The following is a 17,500-nucleotide window of genomic DNA, read 5'->3' as shown; positions in this document are numbered from 1 at the left end:
ACCAAGTTGACTCTTTAAGTCCGTTCATCAAGTCACGTGACCAGGTCAGCCCACCGAGTACTCTCACCAAGTTGACTCTTTAAGTTTGTTCATCAAGTCACCCGGCCAAGTCGGCCCACCAAGTCACCAAGTACTATCACCAAGTCGACTCTCTAAGTCTGTTCATCAAGTCACCCCACCAGGTCAGCCCACCAAGTCGAATCTTTAAGTCCGTTCATCAAGTCACCCCACCAAGTACTCTAACCAAGTTGATTCTTCAAGTGCGTTCATCAAGTCACCCGACCAACTACTCTCACCAAGTCGACTCTTTAACTATGTAAATCAAGTGACCCCACCAAGCACTCTCACCACGTCAACTCTTTAGGTCCATTCATAAAGTCACCCCACCAAGTCGACCCTTCAAGTGCGTTCATCAAGTCACCCCACCAAGTACTCTCACCAATTCAACTCTTTAAGTCTTTTCATCAAGTCACCACACCAAGTACTCTCACCAAGTCAACTCTTTAGGACCGTTCATCAAGTCACCTCGCCAAGTCGACCCTTGAAGTCCGTTCATCAAGTCACCCCACCAAGTACTCCCACCAAGTTGACTATTTAAGTCAGTTCATGAAGTCAACCAACCAGGTCGGCCCACCAAGGACTCTCACCAAGTCGACTCTCTAAGTTTGTTCATCAGGTCACCCCACTGAGTACTCTCACCAAGTCAACTCTTTAGGTCCATTCATCAAGTCACCCCGCAAAGTCGACCCTCTAAGTTCGTTCATCGAGTCACCTGACAAAGTCGACTCTTTAAGTCCTTTCATCAAGTCACCCCGCCAAACTGACTCTTTAAGTCCATTCATCAAGTCACCAGAACAACTACTCTCACCAAGTCGACTCTATAAATCCGTTCATCAAGTCGGCCCACCAAGTACTCCCACCAAGTCGACTCTTTAATTCCATTCATCAGTTCACCCTACCAAGTACTCTCACCAAGTCAACTCTTTAGGTCCGTTCATCAAGTCACCCCACCAAGTCGACCCTTTAAGTCCGTTCATCAAGTCGCCCTACCGAGTTGCTTCTCCAAGCCCACTCACCATGTCAGCTCACCAAGTCAATTGTTCAAGTACGTTGCCAAGTCAACTCTTTAAGTTTGCTCACCAGGTCAGCCCGCCTGAGTCGCCTCTTTAAGTCCGTTTGCCAGGTCGGCCCGCCCAAGTTGCATCAGCGGGCTAACTCGCCGAGTCACCTCACGAAGTTGACTCTTTAAGTGCACTCACCAAGTCATCTCACCAAGTCGACTCACCATCTCGCCTTGATAAGTTGGCTTGCCGAGTTATCCCACCAAGTCGTCGCCTCTTTAAGCCTGCTCACCATGTCAGCTCGTCAGGTCGGCTCACCAAGTCGACTAATCAAGTAGGCCCACCAAGTCGCCTCAAGGATAGCTCCTCACCATGAGTTGCCTCACCATGTTGACTCAATGAGTCACCTCACCATGTTGACTCTTTGAGCCTGCTTGCCAGGTCGCCTTACCAAGTCGACTCGAGTACGTTTCCAAGTCGACTCTTTAAGTTCGCTCGCCAGGTCGACTCGCCAAGTCAGCTCACCATGTCATCTCAATGAACCAACTCGCCGAGTCGCCTCACCACGTCGGCTCTCTAATACCACTTGCCAAGTCACCCCACGAACTCGCCCCGTTAGGCCCACTCACCACATTGCCCCGTTAGGCCCACTCTCACCAAGTGGACTCTTTAAGTCTGCTCATAAAGTCGAGCCACCAAGTACTCTCACCAAGTTGACTCTTTAAGTCCTTTCATCGAGTCACCCCACCAAGTACTCTCACCAAGTCAACTCTTTAGGTCCGTTCATAGAGTCACCCCACCAAGTCGACCCTTCAAGTGCGTTCATCAAGTCACCCCACCAAGTCGACTCTTTAAGTTCATTCATCAAGTCACCCCGCCAGGTCAGCCCACAAATTACTCTCACCAAGTCGACTCTTTAAGTTCATTCATCAAGTCACCCCGCTAGGTCGGCCCACCAAGTGGACTCTTTAAGTTTGTTCATGAAGTCACTTTGCCAAGTCGGCCCACCAGGTCAACTCTTTAAGTTTGTTCATCAAGTCACCCCGCCAGGTCAGCCCACCAACTACTCTCACCAAGTCGACTCTTTAAGTTTGCTCACCAAGTCACCCCGCCAAGTTGGCCCACCAAGTACTCTCACCAGGTCAACTCTTTAGGTTTGTTCATCAAGGCACCCCACCGAGTACTCTCACCAAGTCGACTCTTTAAGTTCGTTCATCAAGTCACCCTGCCAGGTCGGCCTACCAAGTACTCTCACCAAGTCGACCCTTTAAGTTCAGTCATCAACTCACCCCGCCAAGTCGGCCCACCAAGTACTCTCACAAAGTCAACTCTTTAGGTTCGTTCATCAATTCACCCCGCCAGCTCGGCCCACCAAGTTCTCTCACCAGGTCGACTCTTTAAGTTCGTTCATCAAGTCACCCTGCCAGTTCAACCCACCAAGTACTCTCACAAAGTCAACTCTCTAAGTTTGTTCATCAAGTCACCCGGCCAAGTCGGCCCACCAAGTCTACTCTTTAAGTCCGTTCATCAAGTCACGTGACGAGGTCAGCCCATCGAGTACTCTCACCAAGTCGACTCTTTAAGTTTGTTCATCAAGTCACCCGGCCAGGTCAGCCCACCAAGTCACTAAGTACTCTCACCAAGTTGACTCTCTAAGTCCGTTCATCAAGTCACCCCGCAAGGTCGGCCCACCAAGTCGAATCTTTAAGTCCGTTCATCAAGTCACCCCACCAAGTACTCTAACCAAGTCGATTCTTCAAGTGCGTTCATCAAGTCACCCGACCAACTACTCTCACGAAGTTGACTCTTTAACTATGTTCATCAAGTCACCCCACCAAGCACTCTCACCATGTCAACTCTTTAGGTCCATTCATAAAGTCACCCCACCAAGTCGACCCTTCAAGTGCGTTCATTAAGTCACCCCACCAAGTACTCTCACCAATTCGACTCTTTAAGTCTTTTCATCAAATCACCACACCAAGGACTCTCACCAAGTCAAATCTTTAGGACCGTTCATCAAGTCACTTCACCAAGTCAACCCTTGAAGTCCGTTCATCAAGTCACCCCACCAAGTACTCCCACCAAGTCGACTATTTAAGTCAGTTCACGAAGTCACCCAACTAGGTCGGCCCACCAAGGACTCTCACCAAGTCGACTCTCTAAGTCTATTCATCAGGTCACCCCACCGAGTACTCTCACCAAGTCAACTCTTTAGGTCTGTTCATCAAGTCACCCTGCAAAGTCAACCCTCTAAGTTCGTTCATCGAGTCACCCGACCAAGTCGACTGTTTAAGTCCTTTCATCAAGTCACCCCGCCAAGCCGACTCTTTAAGTCCGTTCATCAAGTCACCAGAAAAACTACTCTCACCAAGTCAACTCTATAAGTCCGTTCATCAAGTTGGCCCACCAAGTACTCCCACCAAGTCAACTCTTTAAGTCTGTTCATTAGTTCACCCTGCCAAGTACTCTCACCAAGTCAACTCTTTAGGTCCGTTCATCAAGTCACCCCACCAAGTCGACCCTTTAAGTTCGTTCATCAAGTCGCCCCGCCGAGTTGCTTCTCTAAGCCCACTCACCATGTCAGCTCACCAAGTCGGTTGTTCAAGTACGTTGCCAAGTCAACTCTTTAAGTTCGCTCACCAGGTCAGCCCACCCAAGTTGCCTCTTTAAGTTCGTTCGCCAGGTCGACCCTTCCAAGTTGCATTAGCGGGCTAACTCGCTGAGTCACCTCACGAAGTTGACTCTTTAAGTGCACTCACCAAGTCAACTCACCAAGTCGACTCACCATCTCGCCTTGATAAGTTGACTTGCTGAGTTATCCCACCAAGTCATCGCCTCTTTAAGCCTGCTCACCGTGTCAGCTCGTCAGGTCGGCTCACCAAGTCGACTAATCAAGTAGGCCCACCAAGTCGCCTCAAGGATAGCTCCTCACCATGAGTCGCCTCACCATGTTGACTCAATGAGTCGCCTCACCATGTTGACTCTTTGAGCCCGCTCGCCAGGTCGCCTCACCAAGTCGACTCGAGTACGTTTCCAAGTCAACTCTTTAAGTTCGCTCGCCAGGTCGACTCGCCAAGTCAGCTCACCATGTCATATCAATGAACCAACTCGTCGAGTCACCTCACCACATCGGCTCTCTAATACCACTCGCCAAGTCGCCCCACAAACTCACCCCGTTAGGCCCACTCACCACATCGCCCCGTTAGGCCCACTCTCACCAAGTGGACTCTTTAAGTCTGCTCATAAAGTCGGGCCACCAAGTACTCTCACCAAGTTGACTCTTTAAGTCCTTTCATTGAGTCACCCCACCAAGTACTCTCACCAAGTCAACTCTTTAGGTCCGTTCATAGAGTCACCCCACCAAGTTGACCCTTCAAGTGCGTTCATCAAGTCAACCCACCAAGTCAACTCTTTAAGGTAATTCATCAAGTCACCCCGCCAGGTCAGCCCACAAATTACTCTCACCAAGTCGACTCTTTAAGTTCGTTCATCAAGTCACCCTGCCAGGTCGGCCCACCAAGTGGACTCTTTAAGTTCGTTCATGAAGTCACTCTGCCAAGTCGGCCCACTAGGTTGACTATTTAAGTTCGTTCATCAAGTCACCTCGCCAGGTCAGCCCACCAACTACTCTCACCAAGTCGACCCTTTAAGTTTGGTCATCAACTCACCCTGCCAGGTCGGCCCACCAAGTACTCTCACAAAGTCGACTCTTTAGGTTCGTTCATCAATTCACCCCGCCAGCTCGGCCCACCAAGTTCTCTCACCAGGACGACTCTTTAAGTTCGTTCATCAACTCACCCCGCCAGTTCGACCCACCAAGTACTCTCACAAAGTCGACTCTCTAAGTTCGTTCATCAAGTCACCCTGCCAGGTCAGCCCACCAAGTACTCTCACCAAGTCACCCCGCTAGTTCGACCCACCAAGTCAACTGTTTAAGTTTGTTCATCAAGTCACCCGGCCAATTCGGCCCACCAAGTCGACTCTTTAAGTCCGTTCATCAAGTCATGTGACCAGGTCAGCCCACCGAGTACTCTCACCAAGTCGACTCTTTAAGTTTGTTCATCAAGTCACCCGGCCAGGTCGGCCCACCAAGTCACCAAGTACTCTCACCAAGTTGACTCTCTAAGTCCGTTCATCAAGTCACCCCACCAAGTCGGCCCACCAAGTCGAATCTTTAAGTCCGTTCATCAAGTCACCCCACCAAGTACTCTAACCAAGTCGATTCTTCAAGTGCGTTCATCAAGTCACCCGGCCAACTACTCTCACCAAGTCAACTCTTTAACTATGTTCATCAAGTCACCCCACCAAGCACTCTCACCACGTCAACTCTTTAGGTCCATTCATAAAGTCACCCCACCAAGTCGACCCTTCAAGTGCATTCATCAAGTCACCCCACCAAGTACTCTCACCAATTCGACTCTTTAAGTCTTTTCATCAAGTCACCACACCAAGTACTCTCACCAAGTCAACTCTTTAGGACCGTTCATCAAGTCACCTCGCCAAGTCGACCCTTGAAGTCCATTCATCAAGTCACCCCACCAAGTACTCCCACCAAGTCGACTCTTTAAGTCAGTTCACGAAGTCACCCAACCAGGTCGGCCCACCAAGGACTCTCACCAAGTTGACTCTCTAAGTCTATTCTTTAGGTCACCCCACCGAGTACTCTCACCAAGTCAACTCTTTAGGTCCGTTCATCAAGCCACCCCACAAAGTCGACCCTCTAAGTTTGTTCGTCGAGTCACCCAACCAAGTCGACTCTTTATGTCCTTTCATCAAGTCACCCCGCCAAGCCAACTCTTTAAGTCCATTCATCAAGTCACCAGAACAACTACTCTCACCAAGTCGACTCTATAAGTTCGTTGATCAAGTCGGCCCACCAAGTACTCCCACCACATCGACTCTTTAAGTTCGTTCATCAGTTCACCCCGCCAAGTACTCTCACCAAGTCAACTCTTTAGGTTCGTTCATCAAGTCACCCCGCCAAGTCGACCCTTTAAGTCCGTTCATCAAGTCGCCCCACTGAGTTGCTTCTCTAAGCCCACTCACCATGTCAGCTCACACAGTCGGTTGTTCAAGTACGTTGCCAAGTCAACTCTTTAAGTTCGCTCACCAGGTCAGCCCGCCCAAGTCGCCTCTTTAAGTTCGTTCGCTAGGTCGGCCCGCCCAAGTCGCATTAGCGGGCTAACTCGGCGAGTCACCTCACGAAGTTGACTCTTTAAGTGCCCTCACCAAGTCAGCTCACCAAGTCGACTCACCATCTCGCCTCGATAAGTTGGCTTGCCGAGTTACCCCACCAAGTTGTCGCCTCTTTAAGCCCGCTCACCGTGTCAGCTCGTCAGGTTGGCTCACCAAGTCGACTAATCAAGTAGGCCCACCAAGTCACCTCAAGGATAGCTCCTCAGCATGAGTCGCCTCACCATGTTGACTCAATGAGTTGCCTCACCATGTTGACTCTTTGAGCCTGCTCACCAGGTTACCTCACCAAGTCGACTCGAGTACGTTGCCAAGTTGACTCTTTAAGTTCGCTCACCAGGTCAACTCACCAAGTCAGCTCACCATGTCATCTCAACGAACCAACTCGCCGAGTCGCCTCACCACGTCGGCTCTCTAATACCACTTGCCAAGTCACCCCACCAACTCACCCTATTAGGCCCACTCACCACATCGCCTCGTTAGGCCCACTCTCACCAAGTGGACTCTTTAAGTCTACTCATAAAGTTGAGCCACCAAGTACTCTGACTAAGTCGACTCTTTAAGTCCTTTCATCGAGTCACCCCACCAAGTACTCTCACCAAGTCAACTCTTTAGGTCCGTTTATAGAGTCACCCCACCAAGTCGACCCTACAAGTGCATTCATCAAATCACCCCACCAAGTTGACTCTTAAAGTTCATTCATCAAGTCACCCCGCCAGGTCAGCCCACAAATTACTCTCATCAAGTCGACTCTTTAAGTTCGTTCATCAAGTCACCCCGCCAGGTCGGCCCACCAAGTGGACTCTTTAAGTTCGTTCATGAAGTCACTCTGCCAAGTTGGCCCACCAAGTCAACTCTTTAAGTTCGTTCATCAAGTCACCCCGCCAGGTCAGCCCACCAACTACTCTCACCAAGTCGACTCTTTAAGTTTGCTCATCAAGTCACCCCGCCAGGTCAGCCCACCAAGTACTCTCACCAGGTTGACTCTTTAGGTTTGTTCATCAGGGCACCCCACCGAGTACTCTCACCAAGTTGACTCTTTAAGTTCGTTCATCAAGTCGCCCCGCCAGGTCGGCCCACCAAGTACTCTCACCAAGTCGACCCTTTAAGTTCGGTCATCAACTCACCCCGCCAGGTCGGCCCACCAAGTACTCTCACAAAGTCGACTCTTTAGGTTCGTTCATCAATTCACCCCGCCAGCTCGGCCCACCAAGTTCTCTCACCAGGTCGACTCTTTAAGTTCATTCATCAAGTCACCCCGCCAGTTTGACCCACCAAGTACTCTCACAAAGTTGACTCTCTAAGTTCGTTCATCAAGTCACCCTGCCAGGTCAGCCCACCAAGTACTCTCACCAAGTCACCCTGCTAGTTTGACCCACCAAGTCAACTCTTTAAGTTCTTTCATCAAGTCACCCGGCCAAGTCGGCCCACCAAGTCGACTCTTTAAGTCTGTTCATCAACTCACGTGACCAGGTTAGCCCACCGAGTACTCTCACCAAGTCGACTCTTTAATTTTGTTCATCAAGTCACCCGGCCAGGTCAGCCCACCAAGTCACCAAGTACTCTCACCAAGTCGACTCTCTAAGTCCGTTCATTAAGTCACCCCGCCAGTTCAGCCCACCAAGTCGAATCTTTAAGTCCGTTCATCAAGTCACCCCACCAAGTACTCTAACCAAGTCAATTCTTCAAGTGCGTTCATCAAGTCACCTGACCAACTACTCTCACCAAGTCGACTCTTTAACTATGTTCATCAAGTCACCCCACCAAGCACTCTCACCACGTCAACTCTTTAGGTCTGTTCATAAAGTCACCCCACCAAGTCGACCCTTCAAGTGCATTCATCAAGTCACCCCACCAAGTACTCTCACCAATTCGACTCTTTAAGTCTTTTCATCAAGTCACCACACCAAGTACTCTCACCAAGTCAACTCTTTATGACCGTTCATCAAGTCACCTCGCCAAGTCGACCCTTGAAGTCCATTCATCAAGTCACCCCACCAAGTACTCCCACCAAGTCAACTCTTTAAGTCAGTTCATGAAGTCACCCAACCAGGTCGGCCCACCAAGGACTCTCACCAAGTCGACTCTCTAAGTCTGTTCATCAGTTCACCCCACCGAGTACTCTCACCAATTCAACTCTTTAGGTCCGTTCATCAAGTCACCTCACAAAGTCGACCCTCTAAGTTCGTTCATCGAGTCACCCGACCAAGTCGACTCTTTAAGTCCTTTCATCAAGTTACCCCGCCAAGCCGACTCTTTAAGTCTGTTCATCAAGTCACCAGAACAACTACTCTCACCAAGTCGACTCTATAAGTCCGTTCATCAAGTTGGCCCACCAAGTTGACTCTTTAAGTCCGTTCATCAGTTCACCCTGCCAAGTACTCTCACCAAGTCAACTCTTTAGGTCCGTTCATCAAGTCACCTCGCCAAGTCGACCCTTTAAGTCCGTTCATCAAGTCGCCCTGCCGAGTACTCTCACCAAGTCGACCCTTTAAGTCCTTTCATCAAGTCACCCCACCAAGTCGACTCTTCAAGTCCATTCATCAAGTCACCAGAACAAGTAATCTAACCAAGTTGACTCTTTACGTCCGTCCATAAAGTCACCCCACCAGGTCGGCCCACCAAGTACTCCCACCAAGCCAACTCTTTATGTTCATTCATCAGTTCATCCCGCCAAGTACTCTCACCAAGTCGACTCTTTAAGTCTTCTCATCAAGTCGAGCCACTAGGTACTCTCACCAAGTTGACTCTTTGAGTCTGTTCATCAAGTTGCCCCACCAAGTACTCTAACCAAGTTGATTCTTCAAGTGCGTTCATCAAGTCGCCCCACCAAGTACTCTCACCAAGTCGACTCTTTAATTCCTTTCATCGAGTCACCTCGCAAAGTACTCTCACCAAGTCAACTCTTTAGGTCCGTTCATAGAGTCACCCCACCAAGTCGACCCTTCAAGTGCGTTCATCAAGTCACCCCGCCAGGTCGGCCCACCAAGTCAAATCTCTAAGTCTGTTCATCAAGTCACCGTCCCGATCTGGCCGAGTCGTTCTGGCCGAGCCATGCTGGCCAAGCCCATCTAGGCGAGCCATTCTGGCCGACCCGATCTGGCCGAGCTGTTGAGGGCAAGCCATGCTGGCCGAGCCGATCTGGGCAAGCCATTCTGGCTGAGCCGATCTAGGTGACCCATTCTGGCTGAGCCATGCTGGCCGAGCCATTCTGGCCAGGCCATGCTGGCAGAGCCGATCTGGGCGAGCCATTCTAGCTGAGCTGATCTGGCCAAGCCATGCTGGCCGAGCTGATCTGGGTGAGCCATTTTGGCCGAGCCATGCTGGCCAAGCCGATCTGGCTGAGCTGTTATGGTCGAGCCGATCTGGCCGAGCTCCAAAAACAGTGTCGTGGATGGCTGTTTGGTCGCCTCTGTGCCAACTCGATCGGCACAACATTGGGAATGGTTCGACAGCGGTTGTCATTCCAATGTGTCATCGGGATGTCTTGGAACGCGGCCTTTCAAGGGCGAGCTCATGTCTAGCACTTGGATTGTGCATCATCACAAGTGAATGGGGAGATCTCTTTGTGAACGGTGGCATGGAGACTGTAAGAGAAAATTGACTTAGTAGTTGGATCATTGGCCTCGGGCCATTATGATGGCCTTGCAATTTCTCTATAATTGCAACCTATGTTTGCATAGTAGTAGAGTTTGCATGTAAGATTGGCCTTTGTTCTTGACAGTTCTAGGAGATGACCTCTGGAACTTTTGGATTGGGCCCCTTCAAGGTGAAATTCATCCAGTTGATCGGATGAGCTCGATGACCATTTCACTCCCTTGGCTCCATGAATTCAAATCCCATCCAGTTGCCGTGAAGCCATCCCGATTTTGCTATGCGAGGGATCTCTCCCCAGAGTCCTTCTCTTTGCAACAACTTCTTTGGCAAAAAAATTTCGGAATGGTTTGGCAGCGGTTGTCGTTCCAATGGTGCCATTGTGGTGGTTGCCTGGGCAGCGATCTGAAGGGCGAGCCATCGTCTAGCAGTTGGGCTGCACATCACGGGTGACAAGGGAGCCTTTGTAATCAGAAGCTCCCCATGACCATTCGATGAGAAGAGCCATTGCTTGTGTGAGCAAGGACAAATGTAGCCTCGGATTCCAAACAAAATCAATGACATCGGATCTATATATAAGAGCAGAATGAAGAAGTAGCCCATTTTCCATGCGTGGCTCCCCAAAGTTGCTCATCTTTCTCACTCCATCGGTACAAATTCGGGAGTTGTTCGACAGCGGTTGTCGTTCCAATGTGTCATTGCGGCGATCTGGAGAGCGATGATAAGGGCGGGAGCTTGTGTCTAGCATTTGGGATGTTTGTGTGAGCGAGCAGGGGAGCTTCTCTTATCGGAACCTCTCCATGGCCTTTGAATATATAGACCCAGTGCCAACGATATCGATGGATACGAGCCTTGGATTCTAAATTTGTTCACAGCTAAGATTGGTTTTTGTGAGAGATGGGTACGAAAGCACATCCGGATTGCTACGCGAGAGCTCCCTAAGGTCGCCTCTGTGCCAACTCGATCGGCACAACATTGGGAATGGTTCGACAGTAGTTGTCGTTCCAATGTGTGATTGTGCGTCACATCACAAGTGAATGGGGAGATCTCTCTGTGAACGGCGGCATGGTGATTGCAAGAGAAAATTGACTTAGTCAGAGCATTGGCCTCGGGCCACTGTGATGGCTTGGAAATTTCTCTTTAATTGCAACCTATGTTTGTGCAGTAGCAGAGTTTGCAAGTAAGATGGTCCTTGTTCTTGAGAGTTCCAGGACATGACCTCCGAAACTTTTGGATTGGGCCCCTTCAAGGTGAAATTCATCCAGTTGATCGGATGAGCTCGATGACCATTTCAGTCCCTTGGCTCCATGAATTCACATCTCCTAATCGATGACAATCTTTTGCTCCTTAGACGACCTCATAATAAATTGGGTCGTGGATGGCTGTTTGGTCAGAATTTTCAACAATTTGGATTTTTATGGCGAATTTTGGCATGTTTTCTAATTTCTAATGCAGAGCGAGCCTCGCACTAATAGCTTATATAGGAGAGGTTGTTGCCGTGAACCTCTCCCGTGCCCCTCTCATTGATTCAACGGCAGTGTCAAGGCGGATGGAAATATCAAATTTTGAAACGGTGGACGCCGACGTTGAATCAATTGGAGGGGCATGTGTCATTGCGGCGATCTGGAGAGCGATGATAAGGGCGGGAGCTTATGTCTAGCGCAAGCGAGCAGGGGAGCTTCTCTTATCGGAACCTCTCCATGGCCTTTGAATATATAGACCCAGTGCCGACGATATCGATGGATACGAGCCTTGGATTCTAAATTTTTTCACAGCTAAGATTGGTTTTTGTGAGAGATGGTTATGAAAGCACATCCTGATTGCTACGCAAGAGCTCCCTAAGGATGCCTCTGTGCCAACTCGATCAGCACAACATTGGGAATGGTTTGATAGTAGTTGTCATTCCAATGTGTCATCGAGGGATGTCTTGGAAAGTGGTCTTTCTTTCAAGGGCGAGCTCGCGTCTAGCACTTGGGTTGTGTGTCGCGTCACAAGTGAATGGGGGATGTCTTGGAAAGTGCTCTTTCTTTCAAGGGCGAGCTCGCGTCTAGCACTTGGATTGTGCCGACGATATCGATGGATCCTCTCTTGGACCCTCTCTTAGATCACCTTCTTCGATCACTCGATCGACGCAACTACAGAAGAGACTTGGCAGCGGTTGCCATTCTACAGCGCGTCTGTTCAGCGATTTCAAAGTTGATCTAATGGCAAGCCCTTGTCTCTAGGCATGAGGTGGGTGTTTGGCGCTCTAGCAAAAAATTTTTGCGTGCCTATCGCGGCTACAAGGGGAGAGGTGGTTGTCATTCCAATGTGTCATTGCGGCGATCTGGAGAGTGATGCTAAGGGTGGGAGCTTGTGTCTAGCATTTGGGATGTTTGTGCGAGCGAGAAAGGGAGCTTCTCTTATCAGAACCTCTCCCTGGCCTTTGAATATATAGACCTAGTGCCGACGATATCGATGGATACGAGCCTTGGATTATAAATTTGTTCACAGCAAACATATTGGTTTTTGTGAGAGATGGGTACGAAAGCAGATCCCGATTGCTACGCGGGAGCTCCCTCAGGTTGCCTCTATGCCAACTTGATCAGCACAACATTGGAAATGGTTTGACAGCGGTTGTCATTCCAATGTGTCATCAGGGGATGTCTTGGAAAGTGGCCTTTCAAGGGTGAGCTCGCGTTTAGCACTTGGATTGTGTGTCGCGTCACAAGTGAATGGGGAGATCTCTCTCTGAATAGCGGCATGGTGATTGCAAGAGAAAATTGACTTAGTCAGAGCATTCGCCTCAGGCCACTATGATGGCCTTGCAATTTCTCTTTAATTGCAACCTATGTTTGTGCAGTAGTAGAGTTTGCAAGTAAGATGGGCCTTGTTCTTGAGAGTTCCAGGAGATGACCTCCGAAACTTTTGGATTGGGCCCCTTCAAGGTGAAATTCATCCAATTGATCGGATGAGCTCGATGACCATTTCAGTCCGTTAGCTCCATGAATTCACATCTCCTAACTGATGAAAATCTTTTGCTCCTTAGATGACCTCATAAAAAATTGGGTCGTGGATGGCTGTTTGGTCAGAATTTTCAACGATTTGGATTATTAAGGCAGATGTCGGTGTGTTCGCTAATTTCTAATGCAGAGCGAGCCTCACACTAAAAGCTTATATAGGAGAGGTTGTTGCCACAAGCCTCTCCCATGCCCCTCTCATTGATTCAATGCCGGTGTCAAGGCAGATGGAAATGTTCGATTTTGAAATGGTGGATGCCGACGTTGAATCAATTGGAGGGGCATGAAGCCCACCCTTGAGGTGCTATTCCTCAACTCTCCTTTAGATCATGTTTTCTTGTCACTCAGCTGGCATAATTTTTGAAAAAGGTTTGGCAGCGGTTGCCAGCCCTCACCGCGTCTACTTGGTGATTTTAAAACTTGATCTAAAACGGGAGCCCTCGTCTAGCACCTCCGTCCGGTGTTGCTCGGGTGTCAGCGCGAATCCCCCAATGAATGCCTATGCTTGGACCCTCTCTTAGATCACCTTCTTTGATCACTCAACCAATGCAATTACGGAAGAGACTTGGCAGCATTTTCCATTCTATAGCGCATCTATTCTGTGATTTCGAAGTTGATCTTAATGGCGAGCCCTTGTCTCTAGCCATGAGGTGGGGTGCTTGGCGCTCTAGAAAATATTTTTTGCATGCCTATCACGGCTACAATGGGAGGCTTTGATAACAAAAGCTCTCAGCGACCCTCCCCAATAGAATCAGTGCTGGTGTTCGAGAAAGACACATTATTCGGATTTGGAATATTGGCACCAGCATTGTTTCTATTGGAAGGGCCGTGAACCCATCCCGATTTTGCTATGCGAGTGCTCTCTCCCCAGAGTGGTTCTGTTCGCAACAACTTCTTTGGCACAAAATTTTCAGAATGGTTCAGCAGTGGTTGTCATTCCCAATGGTGCCGTTGTGGTGGTTGCCTGGGCAGCGATCTGAAGGGCGAGCCGTTGTCTAGCAGTTGGGCTGCGCATCACGAATGACAAGGGAGCCTTTGTAATCGGAAGCTCCCCGTGGCCATTCGATGAGAAGAGCCATTGCTTGTGTGAGCAAGGATGAATGCAGCCTCAGATTCCAAACAAAATCAATGACATCGGATCTGTATATAAGAGCGAAATGAAGCAGCACAGCCCATGTGCTATGCGCATCATGAGTGACAAGGGAGCCTTTGTTACCGAAAGCTCCCCGTGGCCATTCGATTAGAAGAGCCATTGCTTGTTTGAGCAAGGACGAATGTAGCCTCAGATTCCAAACAAAATCATCGATTTAAGATCTATATAAGAGCAGAATGAAGCAGCAGCACAGCCTGTTTGCTATGTGCGGCTCCCCAAATTTGCTCTTCTTTCTCACTCCATTGCCAAAATTTTGGGAGTTGTTCGATAGCAATTGTCATTCCAATGTGTCATTGCGGTGATCTGGAGAGCGATGCTAAGGGCAGAAGCTTGTGTCTAGAATTTGGGATGTTTGTGCGAGCGAGCAGGGGAGCTTCTCTTATCGGAACCTCTCCATGGCCTTTGAATATATAGACCCAGTGCCGACGATATCGATGGATGCGAGCCCTTGGATTCCAAATTTGTCCACAGCTAACATTGGTTTTTGTGAGAGATGGGCATGAAAGCACATCCCGATTGCTACGCGGGAGCTCCCTAAGGTCACCTCTATGCCAACTCGATCGGCACAACATTGGGAATGGTTCGACAGCGGTTGACGTTCCAATATGTCATCGGGGGATGTCTTGGAAAGTGGTCTTTCTTTCAAGGGCGAGCTCGCGTCTAGACCTTGGATTGTGCATCGTGTCACAAGTGAATGGGGAGATCTCTCTGTGAATGGCGGCATGGTGATTGTAAGAGAAAATTGACTTAGTCAGAGCCATTGGCCTCGAGCCATTGTGACGGCCTCGCAATTTCTCTTTAATTGCAACCTATGTTTGCGCAGTAGCAGAGTTTGCATGTAAGATGGGCCTTATTCTCGAGAGTTCCAGGAGATGACCTCCGGAACTTTTGGATTGGGCCAGGAGATGAGTTCCAGGAGATGACCTCCATGAACTCACATCTCCTAACCAATGACAATCTTTTGCTCCTCTGCCAACCTCATAAAAAATTGGGTCGTAAATGGCTATTTGGTAGGAATTTTAAAGGATTTGGATTTTTAAGGCGGATGTCGGTGTGTTCGCTAATTTCTAATGCAGAGCGAGCCTTGCACTAATAGCTTATATAGGAGAGGTGGTTGTCGCGAGCCTCTCCCGTGCCCCCATCATTGATTCAACGTCGGTGTCAAGGCGGATGGATATGTCGGATTTTGAAATGGTGGATGTCGACGTTGAATCAATTAGAGGGGCATGAAGCCCACCCTGGATGTGCTATTCCTCGACTCTCCTTTAGATCATGTTTTCTTCTCACTCAGCTGGCGCAATTTCGGAAAAAGGTTTGGCAGCGGTTACCATCCCTCACCGCGTCTACTCGGTGATTTTAAAACTCGATCTAAAATGGGAGCCCTCGTCTAGCACCTTCGTTCGGTGTTGCTTGGGTATTGCATAAAATTATGCCATCGGCGCGAATCCCCCAACGAATGCCTACACTTGGACCCTCTCTTAGATCACCTTCTTTGATCACTCGACCGACGCAACTACGGAAGAGACTTGGCAGCGGTTGCCATTCTACAGCGCGTCTGTTCAGCAATTTCAAAGTTGATCTAATGGCGAGCCCTTGTCTGTACCCATGAGGTGGGTGCTTGGCGCTCTAGCAAAATTTTTTGCGTGCCTATCGCGGCTTTAGTGGGAGAGGTGGTTTCCGCCAGCCTCTCCCATGCCCCCCTCATTGATTCAACACCGCTGTCAGGGCGGATGGATATGTTGGATTTTGAAAAGGTGGACGCCGACGTTGAATCAATTAGAGGGGCGTGAAGCCCACCCTCGAGGGTGCTATTCCTGGACTCTCCTTTAGATCATTTTTTCTTGTCACTCAGCTGGCGCAATTTTGGAAAAAGGTTTGGCAGTGGTTGCTAGCCCTCACTGCGTCTACTCGGTGATTTTAAAACTTGATCTAAAATAGGATCCCTCATCTAGCACCTCCGTCTGGTGTTGCTCAGGTATTGCATAAATTTATGCCATCGGCACGAATCCCCCAATGAATGCCTACACTTGGACCCTCTCTTAGATCACCTTCTTCGATCACTCGACCGACACAACTACGGAAGAGACTTGGCAGCGGTTGCCATTCTACAGCGCGTCTGTTCAGTGATTTTGAAGTTGATCTAATGGCAAGCTCTTGTCTCTAGCCATGAGGTGGGTGCTTGGTGCTCTAGCAAAATTTTTTGCGTGCCTATCGTGGCTACAATGGGAGAGGTGGTTACTGTGAGCCTCTCCCATGCCCCCCTCATTGATTCAACGCCGCTGTCATGGCGGATGGATATGTCAGATTTTGAAACGGTGGACACCGACATTGAATCAATTAGAGGGGCATGAAGCCCACCCTCGAGGGTGCTATTTCTTGACTCTCCTTTAGATCATGTTTTCTTTTCACTCAGCTGGCGCAATTTTGGAAAAAGGTTTGGCAGCGGTTGCGAGCCCTCACCGCGTCTACTTGGTGATTTTAAAACTCGATCTAAAATGGGAGCCCTCGTCTAGCACCTCCATCCGGTGTTGCTCGGGTATTGCATAAATTTATGCCATCGGCATGAATCCCCCAACGAATGCCTACACTGTGACCCTCTCTTAGATCACCTTCTTCGATCACTCGATTGACGCAACTACGAAAGAGACTTGGCAGCGGTTTCCATTCTACAGCACATCTGTTCAGTGATTTCGAAGTTGATCTAATGGCGAGCCCTTGTCTCTAGCCATGAGGTGGGTGCTTGGTGCTCTAGCAAAATTTTTTGCATGCCTATCGTGGCTACAATGGGAGAGGTGGTTGCCGCGAGCCTCTCCCATGCCCCCCTCATTGATTCAACGCCGCTGTTAGGGCGGATGGAAATGTCAAATTTTGAAATGGTGGACACCGACATTGAATCAATTTGAGGGGCATGAAGCCCACCCTTGAGGGTGCTATTCCTGGACTCTCCTTTAGATCATGTATTCTTGTCACTCAGCTGGCAAAATTTCAGAAAAAGGTTCGGCAGCAGTTGCCAGCCCCTCACCGCGTCTACTTGTTGATTTTAAAACTTGATCTAAAACACGAGCCCTCATCTTGCACCTCCGTCCGGTGTTGCTCGGGTATTGCACAAATTTTTTCCATCGGTGCGAATCCCCCAACGAATGCCTACATGCTTGGACCCTCTCTTAGATCACATTCTTCGATCACTTGACCGACGCAATTACAGAAGAGACTTGGCAGCAGTTGCCATTGTATACCGCATTTGATCTGCGATTTCAAAGTTGATCTAATGGCGAGCCCTTTTCTATAGCCATGAGGTGGGTACTTGGCACTCTAGCAAAAATTTTTGTGAGCCTATCATGGCTACAATGGGAGAGGTGGTTGCCGCGACCCTCTCCTGTGCCCAGCTCATTGATTCAACACCGCTGTCAGGGTGGATGGATATGTCAGATTTTGAAACGGTGGACGCTGACGTTGAATCAATTAGAAGGGCATGAAGCCCACCTTCGAGGGTGTTATTC

This window comes from Cupressus sempervirens, chromosome 2 (genome assembly GCF_028749045.1).
Source record: "Cupressus sempervirens isolate cs-2001-9-10 chromosome 2, ASM2874904v1, whole genome shotgun sequence".
NCBI lineage: Eukaryota > Viridiplantae > Streptophyta > Pinopsida > Cupressales > Cupressaceae > Cupressus > Cupressus sempervirens.
The sequence above is the reverse complement of the archived record's forward strand: the minus strand, read 5'-3'. Positions refer to the sequence as shown.